Source organism: Rhinichthys klamathensis, unplaced genomic scaffold (assembly GCF_029890125.1).
Source record: "Rhinichthys klamathensis goyatoka isolate OS25496 unplaced genomic scaffold, OSU_Roscu_1.1 h1tg000301l_1, whole genome shotgun sequence".
Classification (NCBI taxonomy): Eukaryota; Metazoa; Chordata; class Actinopteri; order Cypriniformes; family Leuciscidae; genus Rhinichthys; species Rhinichthys klamathensis.
In genome coordinates this window covers 3,655,517-3,671,615 of record NW_026606820.1, presented here as the reverse complement: position 1 = coordinate 3,671,615, position 16,099 = coordinate 3,655,517, and positions in this window count along the sequence as shown.

Below are 16,099 nucleotides of genomic sequence, written 5' to 3'. Positions count from 1 at the left end.
CTGAAGTCTTTTGGGTCGAGTCTCAAGTCAAGTCTGAAGTCAGCTGTTTGTGCGACTTAAGTGCGACTCGAGTCCGAGTCTCAGACTCGAGTTCCCATCTCTGGCAGTAAATTGCACGTTTTGCTGATGATACTTCCTATTCTTTTGTTTTCTGCCTGCGGTGAGTGCATTGCGTATCAGACATTGCCACCTTTTGGAATAAAGGTGAATGGCACTTATTTAGTCATCAAAGATTCAATTCGCCTTTGGCTAAGCCACACCCTAGAATGCAGATTGACCAATCACAGCGCAGCCAAGAACGAGCTCCCACAGAGGTCCGACACTTTTTCACTGCGCTCCATTGACTTTAACACAGGCGTCTCATGTTTTTGGTCTCGGCAGGCTATTACCGTCGTTTTTTTTAAATATGGTTAAACGTTGTGCCTGGGGCATTTGTAACACAGATACGCGTTTCCCAGAGAGGTTGGAGGGGGGTGTGCGTTTTTTTCCATTCCCAAACCGAAGTCAAATCCTGACAAGTGTCGTCTAGCACACGCTGCTAATAAATACAACGTTATACTCGAGTAGTCCGTTTGCTTCGTAATAACGATTATAGAAGTGAATAGAGACCTACCCAGCTTTGCATGAACAGTGTTGCTCCTTGATATTGTCAGTCCCAGCCTCCGTCTCGATTAGTAGGATATGCGGTGGTTCATTTTTTGACTGTGACCGGTATGCTTTTGCCTCTATTTGGATGCCTTGTTGTTCCTTGCGTTTCACCTGTATCTCGTGAATATAGCCTTCGGACGTATATTGCAGCCAATTTTGCCTACTTCTATCGGACACTTTATATGCTGCTGTATAAAAGTTTGATAAAATTTCAGCAGGAAGAGCTGTCACAGCATAAGCCATGTTGATACCAGAGCCCAGATGAAGTTTGTTTGTCGGACGTAGCAACAGTAACTAAGGGAGGCGGGGCTTAGCCAAAGGTGAATTATTTTGTGCAGAAAAACTATGCATGCACTGTTACACACCTCTGGTCATTAGTGGCCCTATACAACTTTTTTTTTTATATATATAAATTGGGAAAACAGGTATTCTTTAACAATTTGATTATTTTTTTCTTGTTATATTGTTTAGAATGAATTGATTGAGGAATACTAAGAAGATTGATGTCTAACTTTAAAAAATGAATGAAGAGGAAGGTAGAAAATGACATCCCCGGTCACTAAAGACACGAGGTATGCGTTTAAGGGTTAATATTCAGTTCATATTTTAATTTTATTCAGTCTATTTGAGTACAGACATTTACTAATATTTTAATATTGCATATCCTGCTGGTTAGTGGCCTTGGTTAAAACGAATTATACATCCTCTTTGTCTTGATGTCAAGTGTAGTCAAGATTATTGTATTCTTTTCATTACAGTCTAAGGGTACGTTTACACAACAACGATATGCTTAGAACGGAGACATTTTTCCTTTGAGTTTTCCGCGTACAGACGACACCATTGTCAAAACGATCCCCATTCACATGGATTCGCAAAAACGACTAAAAACGCTGTATTCTGCTGCCAGGCCATTAGATGGCGATGAAACACTATAGACTGAACACGTAATACGCATGTGCATGATGTCATCGTCTGCAGAGATTCACGTTTTGGCTGTTTACACTGGGACCGTTTTCAAAAACTTGCACTTTTGAAACCCGTTGGCATGTAAATGAACGGCCAAAACGCGTAAAGTTTTACGTTTTGAAGACTTGAACAGAGGTCACTCTGGAACTACAGTGGGAACAGGTGAGATAACAACATGATTTTCACCTGACAGTAATGGTGGTACGCTTAGTCTTCACAGAACAGACAAATGTTTTTGTGTTCAGTGATATTGTGGTTATGATGTAGCCTATCATTATTGTATATCAAAGAAACATGTGAAACCACCTGACTCAAATTGTTACCATATCTGAGCAGAAAGTGTTTGTTATTTCTATATAAATATTTATATTTACAACTTTAAATCTGGGATTGATATGAATCCTAAATGAAACACTGATGCACGACTGATCAGTATATAAACAGAAAGCAAGAATGTGAAATTATCCTTCATAATATTTCTCTTTTATTCTAAGAGAAAGTGACATTGAAAAAAGAGACCTGCCACTTCCTATGCCTTCCATAATTGGCAGTAATGCTTGTTTGGCAACTAGTTCGTGGTTGCCGAGCAACTATGTTTAAGCTTTCAATTTACAAGCTAACCAGAAAATAAAAATTTTGTCATGGATGTTTACAGCAGATGAAAAACAGCCAACAGTGTGCTAACTTGTGTTTTATTTTTCATTTAGTTTGCTGATATTATATGGAAGCATATGGGTAGCAAAATTCAATTTGAAATGTAACATACAAAATGATAATGCAATATGTGAAATGACAATGCATTTCTGTATTTAAATTTGTATAAAAAAAATTCATTAATTTGTGCAATGTTTGGTGCAAAATGAAAATGATAATTCAATTATATAATTTACATTTGCCATTTCATACACTAGTTTTAGCATTTAAATTGAATACATATTTTAACGCTTTATAAGTTGCAAAATTAAAATGTATTAAAGAAATTAACGTTCAAGCAAAAACTGTAGCTAAATTATCATTTAAATGTTATTTTTCTTAATTGCATTTACACTCACAGTTAAGACACTTGCAATTGCATTTTCATTAAATGTCCCGCAATGAATGTAGCAAAATTCAGTGTCCAAATTGAAAATGCATTCCGAGCCGATTACGTCCCCGCCCCGTCCCGCTCTGTCAATCACTGCATGTAGTTGGCCCCGCGCCCACCCAATCCAAAACGTCGGCAAAATAGGCTCAATCGTTTTTGCTTCGTTTGTGCTGTAAATTTTTTTTGTTTGTGCTGCTTCGGTTTTTTAGACATTAGACATTTAAAGCTATGGTATACGATTTTGAAAATCGGTCGAGAATTTTTAAAAAACGCATCCCGCCCCTCCACACACACACCCCTCCCCTCTGTGCTACCTGATCCCTCCCACCGGGAAACGAACTGAACTACGTCACTCAGTCAAGCTGTGATCACCGGTAAACATCGGAACTGAGATGTAATGTCAGTTCATGTAATGTTCAATCTAATGACCTCGCTAATGACACATCATATGTAAAATTGCCTTTAGACACTTGAACTTAGTTGCTTAATCAACAATTCAATGTCACGTTTGAGTTCACGTCAACGCAAGATTAGCAACACATGAAATGTTCTAAACTCCCCACCACCATTAGTATAATCCTACTAGTATTGCTAAGGGTTTCAGTAATTGTTATTGCAGCACACAGCGCATCTTGTTCAAATTTCGATCGGCTCGAACAGAAACCCGCTAGGCCTACTGAAATATATTCAAGGACTTCAAGAAATATAATTACTTTGACCCGTGATAGGCGATGCTAAACGGCTAACATTCCAATGCCGACCGACAGCATGAGCAAGTTGTCAAACTGATAAAAAGCTATTTATGTAACACGTCACACCATAAAAGTATAAATAAATGTTTACCTGCTCAACAAAAAGTCAGCCGTGCCAGCGTCGGTCTTCAGTCCCAGATCTTCCTGAAGCTTCCTCCAACGGTCAATAGTGGAGGGTCCATATATTTATCCTACTCAAAGTTCGGCGTTCTTCACATTTCAATCTCTGCTCGTTCCTCTAATGACTTTCTCTTTCGTCCTAACTTTACTGTAGGGACAAGCAGGGGACGCTTGCTGTTGTCTTTTTTTTTTATCCATTGCTGATATGCTACTTAGCTAGCTACCATAGACTGTCAGCTGCTTACGCGCGCAATTTCATGACGCAGGAGGGGTGCGGTGGGGTGGAGACGCGAGCGCCAGGCGGAGTTTCAGTGGAGCTGGTGATTGGATGAGAGCAGTTGACCAATGTAAGCTGTCCGGCCGGACAGCTTACATTGGTCAACTTCTCTGCGGCTGTACAGCCAATAGAGTGAATGGATTTTTTTCATTCTTTTTTCTATTCCTATTGTTAGGATTGTACTATATAACCATAACCAGGATATTATCTAAACGAGGATATTAATAATGAACAATCTTTGAAATCGTATACCCTAGCTTTAATTACAGGTGATGGTGTCAAATTCACCTGCTACCTGCTCCAAATTCACCCAAAATAGGCTCAATCGTTTGTGCTTCGTTTGTGCCGGTAAACGTTTATTTTGTGCTGCTTCGGTTTCTTAGATATTAGAATAATATTTATTGGTCATTCTGAGGTCACTCAGCCCCCCACATGCTCCAAATCCACGTAAAATAGTCTTGTTTGTTTGTGCTTTGTTTGAGCTGTTTTGCTGCTTCGGCTTTTAAAATATTAGACACTGAATTATAGACGATGATGTTACAGCCCCTGACCTGTGTAGGGTATCTGGACCGTGTCAGTGTGACTCATGCAGTCCAACATGTGAAAAAGCTTTTAAACTTTGGACTCATGAAGGTAAATTAGACGTAGGCTCCAGCCAGTCTACCATAGATGATTTTGGTGACAAGTTTTATGACACCTCGAGTCTTAACAGACACACGACGCTGGATCTTCCCCTGGCTGTGCCCCACGCACGCAGATTCACTCCTGAAGACGCAATAATACACACACATGGATTTTTCATTAACTCCCCTCATTTAAAGACTTTACTGAGATATCTTTTGATATGCTTGTATGTGTGTCTGTTGCCCAGGTCCTATGGTTACCTGTGATAGTATTGTAGTTCTAAAATAACTACAAATGCTTGGAAATTATGCCTTTTAATGTAACTGTGCAGTATTATCCTCCTTGCATGTCTTTCTTCATACCTTCAGAATCCTCTTGATCTGACCAAACCATATATATATATATATATATATATATATATATGTGAGCAAACCGTAAAATGTATTTTATTATGTTTTACCATCTTTGGAGTGTTTCTGAATGAATTCTGCCACGGTCATAAAACATTTAAATGACCGTCCTGACAAGACAAAGGAACCCCTTTTTCGCGCGCACTTTCCTCACAGGTGATTGGTTTTTTTCACACAAAAGAAGGCGTGAACAGAAGTGCTTTAAAGAGACGCGCCAAGCTCAACTCTCTCTCTTCCTTCGCCTCCGCGTGGCTCCGATGTAACTCCTTGTCTTCGTGATCCCCTCCCAGGGGATCTTGTCTTTTCTTTTGTTTGTTTGTTTAAGTCTTGTTTTCCCTTTTTTGAATTCTCCTTTGTTCATTCCTTCTTGCGAGGCAAATGAACTTAGCTAAAACCAGCCGGCAACTGCACCTCAAAAAGGACATTCAAACTCACGCGCTCGCTCGCCCCTGAAGAACCAAGCGAACACGTGACGCCAACAGGACCGAAACACACACGCCTTCTTCATGTCAGCAACATGAGAGAACCATTTATGCAAGTATATTCGTGTTATAGATTGTGTTTTTCCGTGTTGTCTCTCAAAGGTTTAAATGTCCTGGTGAATTTTGCCATTCTGTGATCCTTACGGATCTCTCTCTCACATTCTCCCTGTTTCTTACACTTTCAGTGTCTTGTTTTGTCTTTGTGTTATTGTCTGTAAATACATGTTATTCCTTGCAACATTAGTAACCATATACGTAGTGTACTCCTTTATTAAATACATTATTCATTTGGTTGACTGTCTGTGTCACTCATACACTCTAAAAATGCTGGGTTGTTTTAACCCAACTTTGGGTCAAATATGGACAAACCCAAATGTTGGGTTAAAAATGTAATTTAAAAAATGTAACCCAACGGCTGGGTTTGACCATATTTGACCCAAAGTTGGGTTAAAAGAGCCTAGCATTTTTTAGAGTGTATACAAGTCCCTTTAATGTACGATCCAAAGCTACGTGCTTTACAAATTTAAAGATACTTTAAATAGTATTTTGTTTATAGAACAGGAAAGTTAATCCTCGTGGCCAGAGGATAGCTTCTCTTGAAAGTCTATAAAGTAGGATAATTCTGTACGAGTTGATAAAGATCGCGTGATCAGCTTGCTGGACAAACAGATCATCCGATACTGAATTGATTCCATCAGGGGTATCCTTAGAGTTGATATATGATAGACATAATTGATATATTAATATTTAATTATAATTCTTATGATTGAGTATTGATAGTACAATTGAGCTAATTTTAACCTGTCTGTAAAATATGTGTACATATATGCAGTTGATTATAATCCTTTGTGGTTAATTGTCTATGTATATCTATGAATGCAGATGCAGGTAACATATTATCCCCCTCTTTGGGCGATTTAACATGTATAATTATCTGGTTCAAACCCGTATGAATAATTATTAATTATTGAATACATATTCCCCAAAACCTGACCAGATACTTTACACCTGCTTCACATTCACCCAAAAAAGGCTAGTCTTCTATGAATTTAACCCGTCAGATTCCGTGACCTTATATATTTATTAATATCTGATCAATATGCTTTATAAAATAGACAGGGGAGTTGAGTCACTTTATTGAACATTACATTCAGTTATGGTGAAATAAAGAGCGGTCACATTTTTCAGTATGAATTTTACCCGTCAGATTCCTTGACCCTACTGTAGCTACCTATAGATCTATCAATATCTGATCAATATGCTTAATAAAATATAAATAGGAGATGGTCATACATCACATGAGTCACTTTATTGAACATTACAGTCAGTTATGAAGAGCCGTCACATTTTTCGGTATGAATTTGACCCATCATATTCTTTGATCTCAGAGTAATAGGCCTATGCATTTGTAAGGAAAAACTGTAGGATCTCCAACATTATTGGGTAATTATATTTAATAGTATTAAGAATAAAGATAAGCATATGTGTATCAAACAATGTTATACAAAACGAAACCATCATTAACACAGTCCAGAATCAGACAACAACAGCGCAGCATAGTAATGTTGACAACAAACGGGTGATCTGCCTGAAAAGGCAGAAAATGATCAGACGTTCCAACAACGCACTGGCTCTATCACCTGCAGACGCGTAATAATCTTCGGAAACACAACCATTTCTCTGTTCATGCTCCACTTCATCTGCCAGTGAATTTAACGCTCGTATCAGCCCTGTTTCCTTCCAACACCTCAAAAAACACGTAACATAGCCTATGTTTACCTGTTGCCGAGCCCCGCCTTGATGCAGTGATTGACAGAGCGGGACGGGGCGGGGGCGTGATGGTCTCGGAATGCATTTTCAATTTGCACATTGCATTTTGGCTACATTCATTGCTGGACATTTAATGAAAATGCAATCGCAAGTGTCTTAACTGTGAGTATAAATGCAATTAAGAAAAATTACATTTAAATGATCATTTTGCTATAGTTTTTGCTTGAACATGTTAAATATCGAATCATTTCTGTAATGTATTAATTTTAATTTTGCAACTTATAAAGCGTTAAAATATGTATTCAATTTACATACTAAAACTAGTGTATGAAATGGCAAATGTAAATTATATAATTGATTTTTCATTTACATTTTGCACCAACGTTGCACAAATGTAATGGAAAATGTAAATTCAAATACAGAAATGCATTGCCATTTTACATATTGCATTATAATTTTGCATATTACATTTCAAATTGAATATTGCTACTCATATGCTTCCATAACATTAGTCTGACCAGTAAAGCCAATTGCGGAGCTGAAGAAAACCGTCCCTCTGTTCCTTTACCTCTTGTCCATTACTGATCTGGGGTGCGTTTCCCAAAAGCATTGTTAGCCAACTATGGTCGCAAGTTCCGTCGTTATCAGCATAGTTCAGCGAGTCTATGTTTCCCGAAACCATCGTTCCAACGAACATTCGCAAACAGCAGCGCAAATTTGTGTGGTTGGAACGACAGCTCTCGAGCTGTGGTTAGAAGCATAGTTTCTAGATTGCATGACATGTGGACTTAATAAATCTGTATCTTGAGCAAAATAAGCAAGCTGACATTCAGTACAACCTGTGTCTTTTATGTAAAATATACAAATGTCATTTACGTCTTGAGTTTGTCAAGAGATTTAAAGCACCGTTTTCGAAGACTGCGCATGTGCGAACGTGCTCTACTATGTAAGAACGAGTCTATGATTGAATCTGGAAATAAAGCAAAATAACTGAGAAAAATTTGCCATGTCTGTAATTTATATCAAAACATCTAGCATTAATTCGATCGCAAACAGTTTAAATAAAATAAATTATTACTCCACCACGTGCGTGACGTTATAAACCAACGGCGTTGAACGACCATTTTGCGGAAATATGGTTTCAGGAAACAGTTGTGACTATAGCTAGTTGATTTCTTCAAGGATGCATCGTACTATGGTAGTGAACCAGCGAGTTACGTCGTGAGAGGTCCCGGGTTCATATCCCGGACGAGCCCCCAATTATTACGCCCCAAGTCTAGGGGAAATCGGAAAACCTTTAAGAGGCGTAATAAATAATGTTGGGTTGTGGTATGGAATCCCAGCAACGAAAGAACCCAAAGGCCAAAATAACTAACAGAACAAAATATAAAAAGAAAAGAGGGGAGAATAAGTAACCTAAACCAATAAGAAAAGAAAATACATTTAGCTTACCTAACTCCCTACCAAAGAAACAGAGCTCAAACTAGTTTCAAAATAAACAAGGCAGGACACCCCTACGCTCCACACTTTAAAAGGATGTGTTGTTAGACATACGGAAGATAGGTTCAGATGTTACACCCTGGATGCACTTAAACAAATTTGACATCACTAAATTTGATCATTGGCCGGAGGAGGTATTCCGGAGCTCTCAACCAGAGTACGACCGAACCAACAATGAGCTCCTCGACGTGCCAGCAGCGTCCTTATAAAGACCACGCCCCGACTGGACAAACAATGGCGCTCGTACACCCCATCATTGGGCAACCTATTAGAAATCAGACAAACAAAACAAAAAGAGAGAAGAGGAACACAGAGCAATAGAGAACACAATAATCTACATAAACACAGGTCGTAACAACGGGAAACACACCCCTGGTCCAGTGCTACCAATACAAACTGTTACAGCATAGGGTCCAAAGATGGGTCCGCCTTACTTGTGACTCTTTTTGCCAATTATTCTACATTTTAAAAATAACGAGAAGGAAAAAATTAAGGTTGGTGTTGACCAATAAACTTTTTGGACAAAAAAAAAGGTGCAATGTACTCTGGACTTTGTAAAGCTTGTCCAACTTTCCAGATACAATGTCTTGCTTTTGTGCATCTTTGGAACAATGCAAATATTATCAAAAACATTCTTGTACACTTTTTTGCCAGTTGCGTGCCTGAATATGTGTATTTATGTGCTTGAATATGAAGAAAACTCATCATGCATTATTCATCAACCTAATATGGGGTAGTCATCAGAATGAGAGGCACACTGTTGAATTATGAATATGGAACACATCACTGCATGATTATCATTCAAATGTGACTTTAAGAGGTTAAGTATTTTAGTCTCCACTACTGAGGTGAATTGAACGTGATTGCATTGGTTTCCTGAAATGTGTGCTTTTTCTTGGGTTTACTAGTCAAAGAAGTTTTAACTTGGCCAACCTGACTCCAAATCCAGGTAAAACAAGACAGGTCAAAGTGCCAAAGCTGCACCATAACTTCAGCCGCAACGGTTTTAATATTAATAGTGCAACTCTTGCAGAAGGAAAAGCCAACAGGCAAAAGATTGACTTTGCAGGTAAAGTTTGAGGTTTTGTTTTAAGAGCAGATTTTCTGAATAAAAGGAGACTTGCACACTGAGAAGATGTCTAGATTTTTAAATAAAATTTCTTAACTACTTTGATGTGTATACTCAAGTGAAGGAACTCTTTGATAAAATGATGCCACCAGATCTATTCTTATTAAATGTATAATACAAAAGGGGTCAGTTTGGTTGCGTAGCTTGGCTCTGTTAGACCATGCTTGTGGATGCCATAGCTGTGCCATTCCATATATACTGTGTATGCATGTATATGTATGCAATTGTATGAATAGGAACTCATGCAGATGCAGACAACAGTCGACACACACAACTTTCCAGCACTTTGCTTGTGTTTTTGTGTCCACAATTCAAAGTTCACAGCGAGCCCGCAGGCAAGTCACCGGAGCTCACACCATTCAATAAGTTATTAATACTTGATGCCTGCGGCCCCTGTGCATTATTTAACAATAAATGATAACGGCTGCTCCATTATAGATTAAAGGAGAAGGGCTGCCTTTTTTAATCACACTTTTCGAAAGGCCACAGGAAAAGAACAGGAAGTGCTGTTCATGTCTGTGGAGTCGAAAGGCTGTCAGTTGAATGTACATGTAAGGATCAGTGACCTTTCACCTTTATGCAAGTGACCATTGAGCTGATTAGCAACAATAAGTGAATGGAATATATGCATTTTCTAAGTCTTCCTGCAAAGGCTGAAATGAATACAGGTCTCACAGTCATCCAGGAAGATCTTACATCCAAACAACACAGGGAATAGATGTAAGATCAAACAGATCAGAGGCCTCTCTGATCATATGGTATGTTTCCGACTGTTCAGAAAGCAAGAGTGTATTCAATGTAATATTTACAGGTGCTGATCTATTCAAGCAGACAATGTTCCTGGATTATTGTGGTCCTTGGCGATTGTGATGTGATCCATTCATTAAGGGGTTGTTGTTCTCATTCACATGATGCTCCTTGGTTAGATGCCGAGCTAAAATCTATAATGAGGGCAAGGGATAATGCCAAAGCCGAAACTCTAAAATCTAAAAGTGATATGGATGAAAGGTATTATTGTAAGTTGAGAAATAAAGTGACAAAGTTAAATAGATTAAAAAAGAAAATATATTTTAGCCAAAAGATTAGTAACTCATCAAATAATAGCAAGCAATTGTGGAAAGTTATAAATGAAATAATGTGTAAAAAACCAAAGTGTTCTAATATGTATTTGGAAACAGTAGAAGAAATAATCACTAAACCTTTGGATATATAGCAAATCATTTGAATAACTTTTTTATAAAGAAAACTGCAAATTTAAGATCTAGTATGTTATCATACCCTAAAGATTCACCTTGTAGTAATGTGAAGAACATTATGAGGAATAAAACTTGTTCATTGACATTTGGTACAGTTAGAGAGGAAGTTGTTGAAAGGATGTTGCTCTCTCTCCCGGAGGAAAAAACTGCAGGTATAGATCACTTGGATGGAAAAGTTTTTAAAACTGTTGCTAATATCTTAAGCAAGCCTATCAGTCACATTTTTAATAGATCTGTGATAAGTGGGGTGTTTCCGGAAATCTGGAAGCAATCTAAAATTATACCGTTAGTGAAAGATGATAGATTAGGTCTCACTGAATCAAATTGTAGACCAATTAACATTCTACCTATATTGAGCAAAATATTTGAAAAGTTGCTTTTTAATCAAATGATGCAGTACTTTGTATCAAATGATTTGCTCTCTAATTCACAGCATGCTTATAAGCCAGGACACTCCACTAACACTGCATTGGTACAAATGGTAGACCAGTGGCTAGCTTTTATGGATGACAAAAAGCTTGTGGGTGCTGTGCTGCTGGATTTCACAGCAGCTTTTGATGTTATTGACCATGACATTTTACTGTCTAAGCTTAAGTGCTATGGTTTTTCACATCAGTCTGTGTCCTTGATACGCAGCTATCTCTCTGGTAGAAGTCAGCGGGTATTTTTCAATGGGAGCTTTTCTGATTGTAAGCAGTTGTTATGTGGTGTTCCTCAGGGCAGTTGTTTGGGTCCATTGTTATTTTCAGTGTTTGTGAATGATATGTCACATGCTGTTTCAAGAGCAGATGTTGTACTTTATGCAGACGATGCTACAATGTTTTATGCAGCATCTACAATAAATGACATAAGTTGCACCTTGCAGAATGAACTTAATGCCATTACAAATTGGGTGAAACTTAATAAATTAGCTCTTAATATATCTAAAACCAAATGTATAGTCTTTGGTACTAAAAATATGCTTGGCAAGCCTTGCAACTTAAATCTAATTGTTGACACATCTGTGGTAGAGCAGGTGAGTCAGACTAAACTATTGGGTGTGAAGCTGGATAGTCAGCTCTCCTGGGCTGATCAGATTGATCACATTGTGTCTAAAATGGCTAAAGGCATTGCTTTTGCCAGGAGATGTTCAGTATATTGTCCACCAGTAGTTATGAAAACAGTTGTCCAGTCTTTAGTTCTGTCACATCTGGGGTATTGCCCAGTAATTTGGTCCAGTGCTGCACAGGGACATCTGAAAAAATTACAAATCGTTCAGAATAGAGCCGCAAGAGTAGCACTTGGTTGCTCTTTTCGCTCTAGTGTGGATAAAATGCACACCTGTTTGGGCTGGCTAAAGGTGGAGGACAAACTTAATATAAGTCTTCTCTGTTATATGCACAATGCTCTATTTAAAAACAATCCAAAAATTTTTGTAGATAAATTGTTTTTTAGTGGGTATTGTCACAGACATGTTACGCGTCAGGTGAGCTCAGGTGTGTTAGTGGTTCCATCTGCAAGGTCCAATTGTATGGCAAGAACAGTATTAGTTAGATCGTCATCTGCTTGGAATAAATTGGATTTAAAAACAAGGCATATATCCAACATATGTAATTTTAAGAAGACTTTAAAACAGATTACAATTAATAGTATTACATCAGTTAATTTGTGACTGTTTATGGGTACTGATATTGTCAAATGTTGTATGAGTATGAATGTGTGTATGTGGATAAATGTATACATGTGTTAATGTTATATGAATGTTATATTTATGCATGTTATATTTGTGCATTTTAATTGTACATATATGTTTCAGTACTTTTATGGGCCCCAGGAAGACTAGCAACCACATTGTGGAAGCTAATGGGGATCCAAATAAATAAACAAATAAATAAACAAATAAACATGATAGCATCACCTCACATTTATACAGCAGCAAGTATTTGGATGCTTACACCAAACATAAACATGCCTAAATGTCATTGTATTTAAGTAACAGTATGAGGAGATAGACTGTGTGCTGTAAGAACTACATATCCCATTATTCACTGTAGCCGCAGGAGATTGATAAGATACATAGATGAAACATCAATTACACAGCTAATATACATAATTTGCTACATTATGTTGCAAATTACATGTTCAACTAACGTTTGACAACCTGGAAGTTTTCCAATAATTTGTCTTAAATTTAAACAGTGTATAATTATAAAAAAAAAAAAAAAATTAATATATATTTCTTTCAGATAAATACCACTTGGTTTGGTATTTTGCTATCTAATGCAATGGCATCAGTGTGGCTTCAGAGTCTTTCTGTGGACCACTGTAACTGCTGAGGTAATTATTTTACACATTCAGAAACTGATCTTTCCATTAAACAGCAAAATATGAAAGAGATTCCATAAAAAGATAAATGATGACATTGATAGCTACCTCCCGGTTAGGTGTAAAGTTGAAGGTAAACTAAGCATCTTCAAAGCTAATGATCTCTTTACAGGAGCCACAGACGGACGCACTCCTTTACAGGAGCCTGGGTTTGCATTCAGAGTATTCAAGTATGACCTGCTGCATTTTAAGTGTGAGACCAAAGACACATTAGCTTGAATTGTTAGCTTGAAGGACTTGTATTATTCTTATTAAGATGCTTATTCTCAGAGAAAGATCCAGATACAGTAAGTCTGCATTCTCCTACTTTTAAAGTAAGTAATTTCTTTGTTGAAAAGTCTGTCATTCCCCTTCTATATGGCCCAGAAGTAATGCCAAGGTAGTCTTTGCTCGAGAGTATGTAATTGCTCTTCATGGGAGCGTGGTGCTGTTGTAACTGGAGGCTAATGCCGAACTGACCTGTTCCGTTTGCCATTTCGGAGTCAGCTTCAAGCCGTGTTTGAGCTGAGAGGCGTGACACATTCGCAGGCCTCTTTGAGGGCTGCTGCATTGCTCATTCAGGAGTGCTTGTCTGGGGGGCTGTGCTGACTCGTGAACTACCCGCTGCCAGCTTACATTTTAAAAAATTCCAGAGGCTCTGAGAATATTAACCAAACTACACATGAGTGGTCAGATGACAAAAAAAAAGTACTGCATTTCTGAGTAAATCTAAAATCATCATGGTCATCATTTAATCCTCATTTAACCCTCTGGGGGCCAAGGTGTTTTGGGGGTCCTTGAGATGTTTTGACATGCCCTGACATTTGTGCTTTTTTCAGTTGCTTATAAACATATTACTGGCACAGGTGAAATTACACTCTATTTAGCACAAACAGGGCTACCATAATGTGTTATCAACATGTGTACATGTTTGTATTTTTGAGAGAATATTGTTTATGCATGTTTATTGATTAAACTAAAAATTAAAGTTTCTGAAATAAGGCCACAAAACACATACTAAATATGTGCCCACAAGACTTTTGACTAATGGAAGTTGTGGCCTAGAGTATTTGCTTCAAAATGATCTGAAAATCGTCCTTTCTAATCATTCACATAACACCATTGCTTTAAATTGTGAAAAACATTTTTTTGTTTGAAAGGCAATATGCGAATGGGTGTGAATGGCCCAACCCCTCTCATGTATAATTAGGTGATTCTCACCTGAGAAGACAAAGATGCATTCATTTCATTCAGGTGTGTCACAAGAAAGAATGCAAGGAAAATATACATTACCGTTCAAAAGTTTGGGGTCAGTGAGAATTTTATTTTTATTTTTTGGAGGAAAGAAATCAATACTTTTATTTATCAAGGACAGTAAAGACATTTATAATGTTACAAAAGATTATATTTCAAACAAATGCTGTTCTTTTGAACTTCCTATTCATCAAAGAATCCTAAAAAAAACAAAACAAAAACTCTACAACTGACAGACCAACAACTGTTTCAACATTGATAATAATAATAAATGTTTCTTGAGCATCAAATCCTCATATTATACTGATTTGTGAAGGATCATTTGACACTGAAGACACTGACACTGGTGATGCTGAAAATTCAGCTTTGATCACAGGAATAAATTACACTTTACTATATATTCACACAGAAAACAGCTGATTTACACTGGAATAATATTTAATACTATAACTGATTTTTGTTGTATTTTTAATCAAATAAGCGCAGCCATGGTTAGCAGAAGAGAATTCTTTTAAAAGTATTTAAAATCGTACCGACCCCAAACTTTTGAACGGTAGTGTATATATATTGACATATATTAAAATAGAAAACAGTTATTTTAAAAAGTAATAATATTTCATAATATTACTATATATATATATATATATAGCACCTGAGACGTACCGTACCCAAACTCTGAACGAACTCTCTGCTCCTCACCACGGCGTGTCTCAGGTGCTGCGGTTATCACTCCGCCCAAGTAGCAGTGCTTCGCCTTCAGAGAATATAGTTCCCAGTATTTATACGGTTAAAATATGTCTGTGTCTCATGTGACTTTGTTTTTTGTACACTCTGTGACTATACAAATCACAACATGTAAATAGGAAAATGTTTGCGTTATTTTGTCACTTATTTGGATTAGTATGCTAGCTGCAACCATTTACTTCCATTCTTTGTGCTAAGCTAGGCTAGCGGTGGGTGCGTCAAACAGACTTATAGCACGCACGGAGATGAAAAAGGTATGTACGGACTTATCTAACTCTGGGGGATAAGGTGAATAGGCTAAAGTCCCAAAAAGTTGGAGTGTTCCTTTAAACTGTCTCACTATGGTTAGCAGCAAGATGCAAGCAAAGTAGCTAAGTTTCTTATGAATGGGTTCGCTATCTTTTCATGGCAGTGTAACACATTTTCTATACTGTTTTAAAGAGGTTAGTTTCAGCGTACAATAAAAATACATGATTTAAAGTGAATCACTGATGATCATATACATACATCACAGCCTAATAATTCTGCTTTACTTCAATAAGTTCTCATTTGTTAACATTATTTAACACAAACTAACAATGAACAATAATTTTCATTTATTAATCGTAGTTAATATTAATTCAACATTTACTAAAACATTTCTAAAATCAAATGTTGTATATATTAACTTATATAACATAAATAACTATTTTTCAAGAAAGCCCTAAGCTGTCAAAAATGACTTTTGCTGACAGATAAAC